Here is a 21,313-nt window from a genome sequence, read left to right on the forward strand (position 1 = left end):
TTCAGAAAAAGATTTTTTTCAGGGACTACATGAAATTATTATAACTAAACGTGACTACACCTTTACTACATGCTACTACACCATGAATACACCAATAAATAGCCTCTCGAGTAGAACATTTAGTTAATGAATATAATAAATGTCGTTTTCAAGAAAATGAAAATAGTATTAATCAATAATATATCCATCAGCTGTTGTCAAAGTAAAATAATAAATATACAGTCTGAAGATTCGATTTACAACTTTTTTGCGACAAATTTGTCTCATTGGCCTCTTATTTTGATTTCACCTTGAGAGAACAATTAGTTATTACCCTGTGTATAAATATATTTGGTAATTTAAAAACAATCGTTACAATTTCTACTGTTATCAAGTTTTCAAAATGGAATACTTGAGTATTTTATTTTAAAAATTTAATAACAGTAAAAATTGTAACATTTGTTTTACTGTTGTATTAAACATTTTATAATTTTTCATTTCATTCATGAACACACAGTGTGTTTTTCTACCATTCAAAGTTTTTTTTTTGCATATATTCAATGAGTATATATTATATATTTTTATTTGAATTTTCAAGTATATTTTATATGTATAAAAGGAAGGCAGTATGTTTTTTTTTTTTTATACATATTTCAATATACGTGGGAAAATCAGGATACGAGTTATATAAAAAAATTAACATTTAAAAAGCAATAATGAAAAGTTTCAAACAAAAAAAAATTTAAAAAATAATGTAATATATTTGCGGTATAGAAAATGCAATGAGGACAAGGTAGTGAGATTTTTTAAGACATGTATACATTTCCGGAAAAATAAAAAAAGTTTAACACCGTCGTCATTGAAAAATGCCATAATGATTATCATCAAACATGATCAACATGTACAAATACAGGATGTCGATTTGACTGTTACTTTCACAAAGAGTATGAATATATTTCATTATCCACACTCGCCAATTGCACCTGGAATTATTTCATCCATCACGACAAAAAAAATGAAACATTAAATTAATAAATAATGTTGTTAAAATTAAAAAAAAACTTTAAAAAAAAAGGGGACTATAATAATAAACGTAGACATCTGCAAAGTAGATAAAAAAAACTAACAAGGAAATACGCAAGAGCAATTATAAACTCGACTTGATAACTTGCCATAAAAATAAACTTGTAATAAGTAGGTTTTTTATTTATAAAAAATTTACAGGTAAAATAATATAGCAAAATTTAAATTAAAAAAAAAAATAAAATAATTGCGAAAACTATTTATTGAATAATATATTTTTGGTGGCAATAAAATGCAAAAAAGATGAAAAACAACGAAATATATAAATATTTAAATTTGATAGACATGTATGAGGAGAGAAATAATTTTTGTTTTTAAAATATGAGTTAAAAAGAGACAAAAATATAGAGCGTGCTCAACTGGCAGGTTAAAAAAGGGGGAAAAACTCGTTAAACGCTCACGGTGCTTGTCAGGTGTCAAAATGTATCTGGGTGAATTTAGAATTCATTTCTTCCTTCCTCAAAAGTACATGTATAATGTATATATGTAAGAGAGAAACAAAAAATAAATATATAAAAGAGGGATGACAAGGAAAAATATATATATAGGTCGGTCCTTTCAAAAGCAGACACCTAAAATTCTCCGCCCCATTGCAACACCCAACGTGTGTTTTCCTATCTGAATATAGTTTGAATGAGTTTTGACTCAAGCCAACTGATGTATACCCTCTCTCTCTTTTTATTATTTTTATTTTTGAATTTAAAAAACACCCTTTGTAAGTTTAATTTAAAAGTCAATAAATGTCACTCATTTTGATGATTTTTTCAATTTGTTTTTGCTCTTGAATTATTTTCAAATAAATTCTCATTTTTTTATTAATAAAAAATTATTATATTGGGCACAGGTCAAAGACACTTGAAACTTTGATAAATTGTAAACAATCAACCAACAAAAAAAACACATCATAATATTTCAATTTTTTTTTTTTTTTTATTTTAATTACTTTTTTTTCAATTTTTAAAAAAATTAATTAGTTTACTCTTGCTTTTTTGGTGATGCTCGACAATTTAGTATACAATTTAGCTGACAGGTAGCCATCGATTACATGAATAAATATTTAAATATACATAAGGATGCATTTAATTTAGCCAGTAAATATATAAACTCATGACTATTCATAAAGACCATCAGTATCCTCTTAATCTTCACTGAATCAATGAACATACTTAACTTTTTTTTTTTTTTTTTAATTTTCGTTATTTTCAATCAATCAGTTGGCAGGTTGTTATAAATTTCAAAAAATTATTTTTAATAATTTGTTACTGTAATTTGTTAAATTCACATCAAAGGCAAAATTATTTTTTTCTTCTTTTTTATCCTGTCAATAAAATTTGTGAAAAAAAAATTGAAAAAACAAACTAAATATAATATATTTAAAGCAATTTATAATTTTTTTATTTTCAATCTCATTTGTGTTTGTTGCTTACATATATTTAATTTTATTTTCTCGAAATAATCTAGAGTACATGTCATTATTTTTAAGTTTTTTAAAATATATTTATATGAGAAATGATCTTTACTCTCTATATACATATTTAATATACTTGACTTGAAAATAATTTGATTCTCGATTTGTACACTATTTGTTGTGTAGCCACTGTATCATAATTGTGGCCTGTTAATAGCCTCGAGGAACGAATTGGAACAGTGAAAGTATACTTCATATAATGTTCATTGTAAATTATACAAAATAAACTTATATACAATGTTCATATACTCTAACAAAAAAATATTATAATAATAATAAAAATAATACAACCTACTCAATTTGTTGATTTTATGTCTCTCTTGTTTATAAATATATATTAACTCTTTGATCCGGTTTAAATTCCATAACAAACTGACCCTCAAAAACTTTCCATTTTTAAATTCTATCGACATTTATATTTAAAGATTTTTTCTCATTTTAATAACATGTGATTTTTATATTATTTTTTTAATCAATCAATAAATGTCATTATTTCTTTATATAAAAAAAAAACTTGTATTATATATATTTTTTTTATTTAAATTATGACAGTATGTGGTGTACAAGATTGATCATTAAATTGAGAAATATTATGTTCTCTCTTAATTTCAACGACACTCATTTATTTAATCATTATTATATTTTTATTTTTATATACAAAGCAATGTGCCGTGACAAGTTTAAAAGTCGATGTGCCGTAACGAAACTCCATAATGTATATAAAATAATAAACAACTAAAAAAACCACACACTGTGAATTTTGCAAAATATATATATTCACATATATAAAATTGTATTTTCATATAAATAAATAAATAGACATTAACTGCGATAAAATTGTTGTTTCATTTAGCACATACGTGTGACATTAAATTATTTTTATTTAAATTTTTTTATATAAAATATACACTTGAAGTATATTGGCAACAACAACAGTATAAATAATAAAGGTGTGTTTATATAAACAAACAAGTAATATATATTAACAAGTATATAGAGAGAGAGAAAAATATTTTAGGGATGATGAAAATGTGTGTGGTGTCCCACCGGCAAAGCATCACCCTATTGTTTTCATCCCTTGTTGAAAGCTACATGTATGTAAAATACATCAACATTATATTTTGCAGTTTGAGGTAAAAGTGATAAAGGGTGAGTAGTAATTCGCGTCAGTCTATGTATATACATTTTAAATTTATGAGCTTTCAAAATGTCGAGTTAGCTAGATATTGCCGCTTAAATATCGTGGCCACGTTCACAACTGATTATAACACACAACAATCGTAAAAAAATTCATAAATAAAATCATCTCTTGTTTGTTTTTTTTTTTTTTTTTTTCCAAGTCTATGTGTGTGTATGCTTGGATGATCAACAAATTTAACACGAGGGTTTGCAAATGCGTTATACGCTGTTATTAAAAATATAAAAAAATTATAAATTTATATTTATGCATTATGTGGGAAATAATATTATATGTAGTTTGTTAATTTTTATATTAACTCAGATATATATCTTAAATACAATTATTTATTTTCATGACTTTGCAAAAAAAAAAATATAAATTGATAATAAGCATATTACATTTAAAAATAAAAAAAAATTGAATTAATTTATTTTTATGACTATCTAATAATTAGGTTAAATCAAAAATTGATTTATTATTATTTTTGTAATATTTTTAATGAGTTTAATTAAAAAAAAAATATATAAAAATTATTATTACTGTTGTATATATATTTTTTTTTTACACTAAAAATAATTTCATAGTGTTCTAATAATACTCTTGCTCAATGAGTAAAAAAAAATAAGGAAATTACGATTAAAATATAAAAAAAAAAAAATAATAAAATTGTTGTAAAATTAAATTCAACGAGAGCGGCATTTACAACAAAATCCCAAGGCATACTTGATTTTCAAGCTCGAGAGAGAGATTGACGGTCAATTAACTGTCATTATGCGCTTTGATAGTGGGATGCTAAGCCGACGAGAATAATTTCGATGTCGAAAAGATGTTTTATATATGCATTAAACGTAATATTGTATATAGATATAGGTGTATTTATAATCATCGAAGGAATAAGGGGCATTGAGGGTGCATGATGCATATATGCGAAATTATATAGGAGTAGCATTTGAGTGCTGGATTGCATCGAGTAGTTCACCAATATATTTTTCATCAATAAATCAATATATGTATTTTTATTTTGCCTTGTGTGTGAGGTAAATTTCTTGGGTACTCATTTTGATCTACACTCATTTAAACATTCACCATCGGTATTAAACTAGACAGAAAATTTTCAGACTAATGTGCTCGTTTTGACTCGATTATTCTCGAGAGACTATTGAAAATATCAGCGATTTGTCCATCAAATTAAAAGTTTCAAAAAGTTATTTTATTTTACTATACTTTATATAAAGATAAAGTTTTTTGGAAGAAAAAAAAATTTACAAACAAGATACTTGATGTTTGAAAGGAAATTTTATAATGACTTTTTATTTTTAATTTTGTCGTTGTGATTTTTTTTTTTTTTTGATAGAGACATATATAAACAAGTATTCGTGAGAACGGAAAATTACAATTACTGATAACGAGACATTGATTAAGTGTGGTGTGTATATATTTAGAGCGTGTCAGTCGTGCGTTTTGCATTTATTCTTGTTTTGTGTACTATCATTTTAAAGATAGAATTTAAAAAAAAAATAATAATAAAACTAGGGTGTGTAATGTCGAGGAGGGTAGAAATAGTGGAGTAATTATACAACATGGACATCGTGGCGAGACTTTCTTATACATTCAGTATTTATTAACGTAATTTTTTTTTTTTTCATATCATTTATGTTTATTAATTTCTTTTTTTTTCTTTATTCTTTGAGCAGTAACATATATTATTTAAAAAAATTTTTACACTATTAATTTATAACTTTTTTTTGCAAAAAGAAAAATTAATTTTATAAAATAATTATACTATTTTTTAAATACTTATAAATTGTTTTTTAAAATGTATTAATTTTTTTTTTTTTTTTTACTTTATATTATATCTTTTTTGGGGTGTATTTAGGAAGTTTGGCTTCATTGAGCAAATTACTGACAAGACTGGAGCTATCTTGTATGAAAAGTGCGAAGAAAAATTGCTTAAGAAAAAAAAGGACAACCCTTGGGTGTTGTATTTTTTTTTTCTATAGCGACAGTGCAAAGGATATAAAAGGAGCAATAAGAAGGAAAAGTATATGAAAGGGGTGGCAGTATGCTGAGATTTACGCTCTATTTCATTGAACGAAAACTTCTTAAACACCCAGTAACTTGTTTGAAATAGGGTGTGGATAAAGAAAAAGAAAAATACACGTCTCACTCTCTCTACATCTCGATGGTGTATATATAAAGTTTGCATAAGAATTTTACTTCATTTGTATCAATTGAATAATAACAAAAAAAAAAAATAAAAAAATACAAGTTACAGTAAAAAATGAGATAAATTTGTGGCATGAATTACCTGATTTGGACAACAGTTTTTCTCGACTTACAAATTTTGTTTGACATTTAAAAATAAAATAAATATCAAACAATAAAATTAACAATAAATTCTAAAATGACAATTTGTTAAATTTATTATTAAATAATTCAATATATATTTTCTACTTAATTGACAAAAAAAAAAAATTAGCAAAGTATATACTTGAACATAAACGAAACGAAAAAAAAAAAACAAAATCAATTTGAAATAAATAAATAAAAATAAGATAAATTAAATCCAGTGATATGTACGTTAATTTTGTAACTTGAATATTTCTTTTCTCGATCACATATTTGTCTGTTGATTTTTTTTTTCAGCTATAGCCAAGTGCCAGGACAAAAGTTGGAGGAAAAAATAAAAAAACAAAGTTGATTTTATTTATATTTTATTTAATTTTTTTGGGAGCTTGAAATTTCTGATGCGTCTCTTGGCTTGTGCATCAATCTTGGTTGTCAAGAACTGATAAAAAATGGACATAATGTTTTACCAGGCGACTCGTCAAACAGAAGGACATTTCGGTTTTGTCTTTAAATTTTTAACTCTCAACTTCAATCTTCATGAAGACAAAACAAATGCGCGTGTACCAAAAAATCCATAACGAACGCGAAACAATGCGTGCATATATTGCTCCTAAAAAATTAATTCACGAATTTTTATTTATTTTTTTTTCGATTGAATAAACAATCAATATAGATTTAATGACATTTATATGTAACTGAAACAAATACGTGTACTTGATAATTTTTCAGAGACAATTAAATACAATGTATATAAATGAAAATAAAAAAAATTAAATTCAACACACGAGCCAACATTCAGGGAGGCAAATGTTAATCGAATTTTAACAATGACTATCAGAGCGAATCACAGTTGTTTCTGACAACTTTTAGCAGTTTGCATTTATCCAAATGTAAAAGTAGGAAGATAGAGAAACTCAAGCGGAAGCCAAAGTGGTTGGTTGAGTTTCAAAACATTTCCAAAGCAGAGAATATTGTCATTGAGGCTTTAAGCTCAAAGTTCACTGCACAATATTACTCGTTATAAACAAAGTCACTTTTTAAATTAAATTATATAAAAAAATCACGTGCAAATAACGAGGATACATTAGTCCACTGAGAATCGAACGTGACGAATGGACTACCCAGTTAAAGTTTAAACAAAAAAAAAATAAATAAAAATACCAACACAATGTTCCAAAAATATATTTAAAAAAAAATTATAAATTTATATTAATTTATTTTTCAAGTTTCTAAATTATATACGTAGTTTTTTTTTTTTATATTTGTGTACACACAAAAGTCATTGATTGATTGATAAATGAATGACCAAAAAAAAAAAAATAAAAAAATAGAATAATTATCAATTGACAATGGAAAATAATTTATATGGAAATTAGAATTTTTTTTTTTTCACATTTCTCTACGTTAGTATTTTTCGAAGAAAGTTCTACACTACATACATTTTCTATACTACACACACACACATACATTTAAATTTTTTTGTACGAATAATTGTTGTGTAGATATATATTAATATATAGTTCCATTTGTATACATGCATATGTGTATTATTTTATGATCATATATATGCAAAAAGTGCAGTATAAAATATATAAGATGAATTTTTATGTGTGTGTGTATTTGTTGCAGACTCAGAACGCTTGAGTTCACTTGGCCGGAGTGGACACACCCTTTACCCGCAATGCTTGCATACACTGTAAATTGGGATAACTTTGTGCAATATGTATATAAATATATTGCCAAGAAGCTAAGGAAAATATTTTAACGTGTGCCACCTTGGCCTGTTGGTAAAGCTTCTCTACTTTTCACCCATGTGTTGGCATTAAATATATATGTACTAGCAAGCTTGATTCATTGTGTGTGAATATTTTCAAATATATAAATTTTCTGATGCATGAAATTTCATGTTTTTTATTTGAATAATCATTTTTTTATTTATGATAATAAATCTATAAAAAAATAATCTAATTAATTAGTTGATAAATATGGAATTACAAATATATTTTCGAATTTATTATATGCAGGTTTAATTATTTTAATATAGTTATCATTTTTGATGGATGAAATTTTTTTGTATTTACTTTTTTAGATGCACTTTGTATATATTGTTTTTTTTTTTTTTTTTATAGGCATCCCTTGGTAATGTCAGGTTATTTATAAATATTATATTTGTATTATAATTTTCATTTTAACTGGGTTTATGGAGCAATTATAATTTTAACGATATTAAAATTTTTATAGGTCCATGTAATTTTCTGCAAAATATATAATCGAAAAACTTAAAATTAAGTTATTTTTTTATTTGTTATTTTTAAAAGATAATTTAATTATTACTTTTTTTTTTTTTTTCTTCCAAGAAATCATTAAAATTTGATCATAAAATTGTATTTTTAAAATAAAAGATAGATAAGTATTTTTGAATTATTTAAAATCATTTTATCAATCGATTTATTGACAGTATTTTTTTTTTTTTTATTAAATTAAATTATAAATACATTTTAATTACTATTGATTATTTTAAATTCAAGTATCAATAATTATCAAATTTAATTGTCAACATTTATAAATAATTTAACTATTGTAAATATATTAATAATTATTTTCTATAATAAAATAAAAAAAAACAAGCATAAAAATCTACAAAAAATAAAAGGTGAAATTCAATTTGTATATAATATAATTTGTTAAAATGAATATTTACAAATTTTAAAACATGAAAACACACATTATAATAATTAATAACATGATTAAATTTAATTGTATCACCTCATGTAGGTTTATAATATGTATAACGAGATGACGTTTCGCATATCGAAATTGGAAGGGTATAGTGTGTGGCAATACTTGAGGTTAAAGGGTAGTCCCCGAGTGAAATACAACACGTTGATGTACACACAACCCCATATATATTTTACACATATACAAGTGTAATATGTTACAGTATACCATGCTCAGGTGACGTTCATTAAAGTGCCAGCCATATAACGCAATGAAAAAACAAAAAAACAAAAAAAAATTCTTGTGGTAAATTTTACTAGAAAATTAACAAATAGAGGAGCCCTGAAGTCTCGACCACCTCGCATATAACTCGTAAAACTTTAATGCATTTATATATCGAATATCGGAGAGACGAGAGTATTAAAAAAAATTATTAAAAATTTTTTTTACAACACTTATAATGACACGAGTAAAATTGTAAATGACTTTACCGGACGCAATATATCATAATGTTTTAAATATAATATTAATAACATAAAATTATAAATATATATCAATAAAGTTTTTTTTTATTTTTTATTTATTTTATATTTTAATATCCCATCAGGCAACTTTTCTCCGTGTATATTTTTAAATGAAAACGATTTCCTCATTTACAGCTCGTGCTTGGAATTTTCTCTCGATAAGAAAAAAGTATAAATAAAATTTTAAAAAATGCTGTTTTAATAAGAACAAATAATAACTGACTCAACGAACTAGTTTGTAAACTTGGCACTTGAGTTTTTTATATAAAAAAAAAAAAAGCCAAAGAGGAAGAAGCTTGACGTTGAAATAAAAGAGAAAAATATTAATAATGAAAAAAAAAAATAAATAAAAAATATATATGCATGATGGAAAACTATTTACCGTTAAAGCCAAGTCTTTCGCACGGATTCAACTTACACACATTAATATATAAATATATATATACGATCTTTGGAGATAGTGCGTTCGCATGCTCGATTCACTGTCTAATTAGCGACTCTTCTGACTCAAAATGCATCGAGTGTATATATGCACTTGGTTTGTTAAGTACACTATTTTTGCATTTACTTAATCATCAAATGGAAAAAAAATAAAAAATAAATATTCTTCTCCTCTGGCACATTGGAAAAATATATATACTACTCGAGATCTCGTGATCGCATTGAGAAAAAAAAATAAAAAAAAGAGTCTAATGAAAATTTTCACGGGCACAAAGAAAACTTTGTCCTTGTATTTACAACTGGTCACGCGACGTTATATATCTTTTTACCTTGAGTAATTTGAGTAACAATCAATCTTGTACTTTAATTAAATATATTTAATTATTTTAAACAAATTAAAATAAATTTATACATTTGAAATTATCATCAGCATGAAACACATCGATATTGATTTATTTTTTGACTCATCATGGTCATCACCAGTTCCAGTGTGTCCAAGCACCTCTAAAAAACTGAAAAAATAAATTAAAACATGACAAATAATATTAGCTATTTTTTATTTATTAAAATGGATATTTTTATTTAATTTTAAAAATAGTATTTTAAATTGGAAATGATTCATATTTTAAAAAAATATTAGTTGATGGATTTTGTTGATTTTTATTTGTTAATTTAAATTTTTTCATGTGTATAGTTTTTTTTAACACACACACACGAATGGCAATATAAAATTTTGCAATCCATGAAGAAGTATCTTTTACCTCCAAGTTTTAACCCAGTGGGGGTAATGATGGATAGAGGCAATTAAGCCAAGCAAGGCTTCAGATCGCTCCAGCAAACGCGGCTCTGCTCCCCTTTTTTTAATATTTTTTTTTGTTTTTACCCTGCTAAACCCTTCACTCTTTGACTTTTTTCTCTTGCGGCATCTTCTTCTTCTTTATATATTGCATACTTGTCCTTTTTTTTTATTTTTTGCCATTTTAATGTCGCAAAATCCCATGCTGTGTAAAACTTAACATATTTTATCTATATTCTTGTCGTTGAACATTTCAAAGACGATCGGCAAAATGTCCCCTGATTATTCTGAATACAATTTAAACGATGAAATAAAAAAATTCTATATATTTATCTTGATATTTGTGTGTCCATATTATAGATAAATATATATATTTTTATATAAATCTTTTTTAAAAGAATTTTAATAATCAAATAATAAATAAACCTCAAATCCAACAGTGACATAATTTAAACAATAATATTTTTAATGATTTCTTCGAACTAATCAATTTAGCAAAAACAAAAGGCAATAAAAAAAATAAATATAAATAATTATAACTTGTATATAAAATATTATTTTTCTTTTTCAAATCAACAAATCAATATCCCTGCTTGTTTAAAAAATAGCTTGATAAATTATTTATTAATTTTGTTGACTATTTAATAAAATTGAATATGTTAATTTTGATACTGATTTATTGCAGGTTGTGTCATTATTTATGAATGAAAAATAATAATAATATCATAACAATGTGACTATATACATGTTGTTGAAATATATTATTAATAACAAAAAAAAAAAAAACAGTTAAATTTGGTAAATGGTTGAATTGACATAGTTGTAAAACGAGACAGTGCACACGAGGTCATTTTATAAATATAATTTTATGTATATATACATTTATGAATATTCATTTTACATTCTAATGGTTACGCTGTTATGATTGCACAGTGAAATGTAATCAAATACCAGGGTCAACGTGTGTTACCCTTCTCACGTTGGTAACAAAATAAACAATGGCATACTCATGATTTTGGAGGAAAAAAAAAACAACCCAATAGCATCAACAAAAATTGAAAAAAAAAAAGCTGAATGAGTAATTGGAAATTAAAAAATAAAAATATATTCTTCGCATCGATATAATAATAATATATTTTAATATTTTTTTTTCAACTGAAAAATACATATAAAAGTATTAATAAAAAAAAAAAAAATTATTACCAAAATTTAAAGCATGTATATTACTCGGGAGGCGGAAGAAAATAATGAAAAAAAAAATGATGAAAAAATTACTGATTTCAATTCCGATAACGATCAACACTGGCCGATTGCCGTCGGCGTATATCAGAGATCGATACGTGTATATATAGCTTTCATCACGAGTGTGTATGCATAACCACAGAATAAAAAAAAATAAAACCAAAGCGAGAATAAATATATATAAAAATATAAATAAACAAGATTGAGGAAAAAAAAAAATAAGTAAGAAAAAGTGGCGCGTTTGTGATAATAGCTATTTTAAATTTTTCGATAGGCTCGAAACACAATCACTAATGCTAATACTGTATTTTTTATATACCTGAATATTGGGACTGGCATCAAACATGTGCCAGTTGTTTAAAAAGATATATACATATAAAATTGAGAACAACATTTTCACTATCTTTTTAACAACATTTTTATTCATTTCTTCTTTTTTTATTTTTTTACTGACACGTTGCAAGCTTCGATCGACTTGCGGTCATTTGCATCATTCACGTGGGTTAAAATAAATTTTAAAAAACCAACACAAGTGTGTGTAGTTGAAATGATCATATAAACTTAAGGTACATTCGTGTCTTTTTATTTATTTATTTTTTTTTTTTTTTGTATAATATATATAAAGAATCAATTCGCCGCGGGATTCACCTTCTGCGGAGACTGGTGACTCTCCAGGCTTCTCATAATAAGCAACACGTTACACTGAAAAACAGGGTCTTACCTTTTATTATTATATAAATTTTTTATTATTATTTCTCTTATTTATTTAAATTTTTTTATTCTTGATTTTTTGATATTTTTTTTTTGTTTTTCTTCATCTTGGGTGGAGTTTAAGTTTTAACATTTACTCGAGTCTTGGAAATACTAAGATGAACTCAAATGCGTCCATGTATATATGGACATCGCATGATTATATGCCCTGGCGATTTTATATTATCGCCAACACGCCACGCCTGTCGATATATCCAAGCCGTTGCAATATTCAAGTGATCCTGCGGGGCCACAGTATATGATAACGATGATGTCGATACACACATGCACTCACACACTCAATAAATATATATATATACCAGTTAAACAACTAAAATAAAATTAAAGAGTATATAACGAAAAAAAAATTATATTGAAAAATTAAAATCAATGCATGGATTATATTCCAGCTCGTTTAATAATCTATACGATTTTTCACCTCAGGAAATAAAATATATATGTGTGTTTGATAAACTCGTTGTGTATGCGTTGAATTTTCAATTATTTATTTTTTAAATATCATAAAAGTATTAAACTTATAGATCCATAAATAATAACCAGAATAAGCTGCCGATTTATTTTTTTTTTTTTTTTACATATATATTTTTTATCATTTATTTTAAATATAAATATTTGCTCGATTATCGAGGATCAATAGAGCAACACATACTTTGATAATATATATGTATTTTTTTTTTTTTTTTTTTTTGATAAAAATAAAATGTATATGTTATTCACATTTTATAAATACAACAGTTGATGAATAAATATATATAAAATATTTATTAATAATTTATAGAAACTGTTACGTTTTAAAAATTGAATAAATATATTTTTGATAATTTGTAAATTTAATTATAATTGAAATTGAATTTAAATATAAATATAGTATTAAAGCTAAAAGTATAATTTTTATTTTGTTAAATGTATAATATGTAAACATTTGTTAGCTGTGGTGTGGTATATTGAGACATCGAGTGAAAGCCAAGGCTGAATGAGGTAGGTACAATGTCGAGGTAGAAAAGCAAACTGCACCAGTGAGGTCAACCCAACATACATACACTCTCGAGTTCTTGTTTGTCTCGTTTATTTCTTACCCTCCACTTAACAATTCCACTCTCATTTTTTATTATTTTTATAAATTTTAACTTGCAAAAATAAATAAACAATTTCTTGTTTTTTTTTCTCCAGCTACTACCACATACACACGGAGAGAATTCCCGGTGGCCCCAAGGAGTAAAAGAAGAAAAAGAGGAGGAAGAAGAAGAAGAAGAAGGAGTCAGTCCTCCTTGTTGGACCTCAGTGTGTATATCCAGCAAATATCTGTGACAAGTTGGCGTAATGAGGGCTCCCTCCTTTGTGAAGAAGAACAAAAATAAAGCAAAAGATTTAAAAAAGATTGGCTGATGGTTATAAGACAAAGAAAAAAAAATAAAATAAAATGTGGATGATACTGAAAGTGAAGAGAAAAGGGTACGGGCAATTATCGGAGGCTCCAGCTTCTTTGCCCGTGGGCGCCTTACTCCACTTGCCTTTTGCTGGAGTTATAAATTTCAAAAAGAAAAAAAAAATATATAAAATAACGCTTTGACTATATAGAGAGATGGAAGAGGACACCAGAAACTTAAATAAACAAGTAAATATAAAATAAAAAAACCGAAAAAAAGGATGAAAAGAAGATGGTGAAAATAAAAAATAAAAAAAGTACGACCAATGGAATGTACCGGCGATCGGTTTCGAAAGAGTATAAGGACGAAACGATCGTTGGGATAAACACCTGCAATTAAGATATGTTAATCACCATAGAACACACGTATTCAGAAACCCTTGAAACGCATTTTATTTATATCCAGTGGGGGCCTTTGCATCTATTTTTTTTTTTTTTCATTTTATTTTGTGCACACGAAACTTTTCGTCTGCACGCCAAATTAATTTACTCGTTTACATTCAAAATACGTAAATAATGTTTAAATTTAATATATATTTTTTTTAGATAAATTTTTAAAAAGTTGAAAATATTTTAAACATGTCATCTAATTATTTAGATGATAACTTTAATTGCCCAAGTAATTTTATTAATTAAATTTGATAATTTTTTTTTTTATTTTTTTTAATGAATTTTATTATTTTTCTTTTGTTGTTATTTTTTAATTTTTATTTATATTTTTATTTAAAATAATATCAATGACAAAGATCAATTTTGATACTACAATTTTTGTAGATAATTATATGAATCGTGTATTGAGAATAACTAGTAATTTTCCATATCCATTAAAATTTATTTATAAAATAATATATTTAAAAATAAAATATTTGTATAAAAAATTTGTATGAGTTGAATAAAGTTGATTGATTGACTGAGCGCGATATAAGCCAACCACAAAATCATTAAATATATATCTTGACTTGGATGAAGATCGATCAGAGACTATTATACATTACAAATATATTTGGTTACATTAACCAATAATTTTATGTTAACATTTACTTGTAATTTATCAATAAATTCAATCGACAAAATATCATAATAAATATACTTGCAAATATTCAACAAAACATGTATAATTTAACTAATAAATATATTTTATTATTATTTATTTTTTTTGTTAATTTTAGATATGTGTTTTTATCGTGACTTGTTTTGTCAAGGTCTAGCCACAGGAGCCACAAAATTAAGTAAATTATATAGACCAAATCCAATTAGTCTTGTAGCACACAGTAGTGTGTGTTAAGGTTTTTGTGTTTAGCCAATTCAACTCTGAATATTATAACAAAAAAAATACAACAACAACTAGTATTAATAATAATAATAAAAAGCAAGTTTTAACAAACAGATTAAAAATTATAAACCTTTTACAAAAGACTTTGTAATATACTCGAATGTCTATTCAAACAACTTGTACCATTGAAAAGTTTTGTAATAAATATCCAATAGACAAATGTAAACCAGATGATCCCATTTATATGTTCTGAATGTGTTGGAGAGAATCAGATAGTAGAAAAAATAATAATAAAAAGAAGGAATATATATATAAAAATAAACTTGACCATAAAGTTAGCTTGGAGTATTGGGATCTTTTCGCAGAATTAAATTCAGTAAAATCTCGGACAAATGTGCTCCTTCTCGTCTTTATTATTCTTTTCTCACATTGAGATAGAAACCCAATGGATTTTCACAGAAATAAGATCAACCCAATGGAATTTATTTGTTAAAAAATATAAAAATAAATGAAAATTTCTTTCAACGTATATTCTCCACTGTACATTGTTGATTATTAAATAATTCAAGTTAATATTATATACATTTATATTTATACTGTGTGAAATATAAAAATGAAAAAAAAATATATATTAGGTATATATTTCTTTGCGTGTTGAAGCATCGTGTAATTTCCAATTGTTTCGGTCCAACGGGACTTTCACCGCATTGCTAATTACAAAGTCGTCACGTGGTAAAAGAGAGGTTGAGTCCAACTTGATGTAAAATATAAAAAAAAACAACCAGATGATGATAATATTAAAATTTAACAAAAAAAATAAATAAATAAATATGTAGCTGGTAAAAATGTGGAAATAAAAAAAAAAAAAAACAATTTAATGAAACCGTTGGTTTTACTGATCGAGATCATAATATCGTTGGCGCGTTCTTGAAGAAAATTTCCATAAGAACGACTTTAACGTCTCGTTAGGTAGAACGACTGGGCAAACCAAGAAACCAAGCATATTTTTTAACTCGAAATAAAAATAATAAAGTCACCCTCTTTTTTTTATTTAGCTCTCTTTGAAAGCCATAAAAAAATCAAAAAAAATAAACGTATTTTTTTGTTAAATTTTATTAATTTTTCTATTTTATTTAAAATTATTATAGTGTTTATTTATGTGGTGTAAAATGACGCCCTCAATTTAATATTAAAAAATATTTTTTTAAAGATATATTAGGGTATATCTATATCTATTATATAAAACTATGAAATATAATATCTAAATGCTATTAAAGCCAACAATAAATATATTTTAAAAATAAAAAATAAAATATTAATGAGAATTTTAAAATATTGATGAGAAAGGACAAAGTATATATAACAAGATTTTGAATTTAAATTTTTTTTTTTTAAAGTTTAAGGCAAAAGAAGCAGGACGGTTCTTTTAATTAGTCAAAGGTGTGAAGAAGTCGGTGCGAAAGTGTGCGCATAAGATTTTTTGGTATTCGTAAATGTGTGAAGATACAAAGAGGGAGAAATTTTATACACACATATATACAATTTCGTTTAAAATAAAAGAAAAAAAAAAAAAAAAAAAGAAATTATCCTCATGTAGCAGAATATATACACACACATATATATTTGTTTATGTGGAGGGTTTATTATACGAGAGTGATCGAGAGGCTTGGCTGAGGCACTGCGCCAAGTATTATTATCAGAAAGTATAGTGAGTTTGTGTGTGCATGTGGGATACACACAGTCTCAAACTAACATGGGGGACTTTTTTTAAATATATTTTTTTAAGGCCCAAAGATATAAACTAAACCGGTTTACCATTCTTGCTCTATTGAAATTCCAGTGCTACTCGAAGTAGGGCCCTCGAGAAACGAATGGCGTCCAACAAAACTCAAAGCAAAACTCCCTTTTTTTTTATTTTTTAATTTTTTATTTTTCCCCCCTTGGTACCTCTCGCCCTTCTGTCCCATTATCGTCATCATCATCATCATCTACACGCTCACTCCCGATATTGTCTGCACAATAACTTGAAAGTATTTTTTTATTTTTTTTTTTCGTTTTATATAGCTCAACAATCTCGATTATGTGATGGTCAACGTTCATGGAGTTGATGGACGCGTGTTAATTTTTCTCGCAACATTTAATTGGCCCAGATACTTGCACAACTATTTTATATTATTTTTTTTTTTTTTTTTATATTCAAAGGTTATATGCAAGTCTTGTTATTAATTTTTTTTCAACTGGAATTTTTTTATTTTTTATTTGAGATCATGGAAATATTGACACACAGTGATTTTTAGTAGATTAAATATATTGATTAAAAAAGTAACAAAGAAGAGATTATTATAAAATGAAATTCTCAGTTTTTTTTTCTTAAAATAGGAAGTAAAGTATTTTGGGATTTTTTTTCTTCTTTTGAATGAAGAAAAAGTCGGAGAAAAATAGTTGAAATACCCATGGGTATGTCACCGCTCGAGCATTGCTACCGAGAAGGTCACAAGGAAAATCCTTGACAGACAACTTAAGAGGATATATATATAACGAACAGAAATAAGTTAAAAAAAAAAAAAAAAGGCACAACACAAAAGCCAAACGAGACAACGCAGTGGACGCAATCCGGAAAACTTTTATTCGTCTAGCGAATGATATTGCAAAAAAATATAAGACTAAAAAAAAATATAAGAGTTGAGTAGGTGGGGTAAGATTCGCGGGGATAAGAAAATAGGGAAAAGTATTAAAAAAAAAAAAAAGGAAAAACAAATTCCCTTACCAGGCTAATTGAAAGGCCTTTTTTTATTTTATTTTTCTTCAAACGTCAAGACAAAAGACAAAGTAAATGCCTGAAAAAGTGAAAAGGTTTTTTGGCTATATAACTTTTATTCTCAAAAATGTCATGTTCTTTTCAGCTCGCAAACATTGTCGTCTTTAATGAAATTTTATTTATATATATATTTTTAAAATGGCAATAACACTAAAAATATTTAACTCTAAAATAAAATTAATATTTGTAAATTAAATTAAAATTTATCAAGTCAATAAAATTATTAAATGTCAAATAATTTAATGAATAATATAATTTTAATGATAAGATATGTTTGTATATGTTATCTTTATTAGATTTAAATATATTTAAATGAAATGAAATTTATTTTGATATATATTTTAGTGGTAAAATGAGGGAAAATTAAATGTTGTTTATAAAATAATTTGAAAATTAGCAATATACACGAATGTATAAAATATAAAATTATATTAGCTTTGAGCTTGAGTTTGTGAGGAGTGACCAGAGGTCGTTTAAAACACACTCACTCACTCGTGAATATCCAGCAAGACTTGTACTGTGTTTGGTCAAAGCCCACAACATAATATACACCTGTTCATAATATATTATCATTAAAATGAAAATTTAGTATCTCGAAAATCCTTGTTAAAATGTCCTTGTTTATATCAACATAAAATGCCAACACAATTGTATATTTGTATCACCCATGAAAAATCAAGTGTCAATGTATTTCTACATATACATTTACAAAGTTGGCTGTAATAAATGTCTGTTTTTTAACTCTGGGATATTTTTTAAATGATTTTTTTTTTATCATCACATGTATCCAAAGCTTGTGCAACTGAAAAACATATTTACGGCTTCATCAAAGGCATCAAACAGTTGGGCGACATCAATCGCAACAAAAAGGGACATTAAGCACAAAAGCTTAGAAAAAAAAAAAAAGCCAAAGCACTGTAAAAATATTTTAAATATATATTTATAAAAGAAAAAAAGAGTTGAAAGAATGTTTTGGCTGTTTTTTTTTTGTGTGCAAAATAATTATTGTCGGTGGTGACGATATTTTTGGCGTCTGTGTAGACACTCGGCTAAGGAAAAACGACACGACTGGTTGTTGTAAAATTGAAGAAAAAAAAAAGAAAAAATAATAATAATATTTAGCAAAATGTATAATATCTTTAATATTTTTTATATACATACATTAATTTTTTTCTTTTGAAATAATAAACAATGTTTTCGTTTAAATTTTATACCATTTCTTCAAAGAAATTTTTAATAAAGTTTGTCATCATCCAGAGAGTAACATAATTTGTAAAAGAACAAGATACAAAATTTTTTTTTATTTTTTTTTACAGTAGTAGCTTTGAGTTTTCTTCTGTCACTACTTAAAAATATTTTTTTGTTGTTGGCTATGTCCCCATGGACCTGGTGGATGAAAAAACTTTGGCCACATGGCGCAGAGAGACTAAAACTAACAGATAAAAAAGACAAAATAAAATGTATATTTTTGAAATAGATAGGCAAAACGGAAATGAGGTGTAGCCACATGATGCAGAGATTTTTTATTTTTATATTTTTTATATTCATCCCTTGTTTTTTGTTTGTTTGTTTTTTGTTTGTTTGGTGGCCGCCAAGAGAGGGTTGATATGGACATCATGCGGTCCAGTTTGTGAGACACATTGTCAAAAGAAATCTGCGTTATTTTTCCGCTTAAACATTATATACATCCGGTAAAAAGTATATTAAAGTTTTTTGTGTTTAAATATGTTTTTTACTTTTTTATTTTAACCATAAAATTCATCTCGTTTTTTATTTTTTTTTTTAGTTATCTACAAATTTTCTCTTCAAGTTAAAAATTATTTTTTTTTTCTATTTGTACAAAATTTATATTTTTTAGTATTTAATTCTCATTTTGAAAATGAGTTTTTTTTAATTTTTTTGTACTTTGTGTTTTAATGATTCACGGTACCGCAGGTTTTATCAGATAATACTTGAAAATATGCTCCAGTAAAGAAAAAATTTTTTCTTGTACAAACTCAATCTATTTGTCATGGTTCTACAAACTCTATCAATGCTCTATAAAATTATTTAAATATATAAGAGTAAAATTTTTTATACACACAGTATTCATATGATATTTTTTTAATGATCTCTTTGAACTGAAATAAAAATATTGACATTCACGAGAATCTTTGTCCTATAAAAATTTATGAATCATTATTTTAACTTGAATTTTTTATGTCTAATAAAAATATATATATTATTTATTAAATAATTTGTATCATGCGTTCATTATGTATGTATATCACCGGAAATAATGCTGATTGCGATAAAAATTGAAGCAAAAAAAAAATAAATGAATAATTTAAAAATGTAAATTAAATTTACTGATTAAATAATGAGTACTTGGAGTATAATGACAAAGAAAAAAAATTTTTTAATCAATTTTAATTACAAGGAATAATTTGAAAAATAAAAAAATCAACAACAAGAAAATTAAGCAATTACTTGAAATTAGCTTTAACGACTCAAAAGAAAAAACCTGTGATGAAATAATAAAAAATATCTTAAAATTATTAGTGAATTAAAAATTAATATTTTTATCAAAGCTAAATAGCAAAGTTTAAAGGAAAATATTTGTGAAATAAAAAAAAGAATAATAACGTGAAAATTGAGCAATTACTTTAAAAAATTGTTTGTTAAATTAACTCAATCGAGTCGAGAAAAAAATTACAAAGAAAGAAAAAAAAAAAAACTACTTTCTTTGTCAATTTATTATTAGTAAATTAAAAATTTTCATAAATAATATTACAATGTTTAAAGGAAAGTATTTATAAAATAAAAATTTGATACTAGCCATTTAGAATAATAATAAAATTTTCAAGAAAATTTTACCATTAAATTGTATTTTTAATTATAAACAAAGTTTTTCATTTGAGCTCGTCTTGCAATGACCTTTTTGCTGAGTGGAATAAAACGACACTGTAGCGTGCTAACGGAGCAACTTAAAATAAAAAGAATAGTGCCGTACGAAAAAAAAAAAAAAAAAAAAATACAATAATAAATATAAAAAGGTGAAAAATAAAATAAAAAACGGATGTAAGTTTTGCGTCAGGGTAAGATTGGATATAAATCTTTGTAAAAATAATAAAATTTACGAAAAAAAAAAAGAGGCAATCACGTGAAAGATGTGAAAAAAAAACAATCAAAAATTTAAAAATCAAAATAAAATAATTCATATGGTTTTCGGTCCATGATGAGTCAAAAATCATATTGTGAGAAGT

The sequence above is a fragment of the Aphidius gifuensis genome, linkage group LG5 (genome assembly GCF_014905175.1).
Source record: "Aphidius gifuensis isolate YNYX2018 linkage group LG5, ASM1490517v1, whole genome shotgun sequence".
NCBI lineage: Eukaryota > Metazoa > Arthropoda > Insecta > Hymenoptera > Braconidae > Aphidius > Aphidius gifuensis.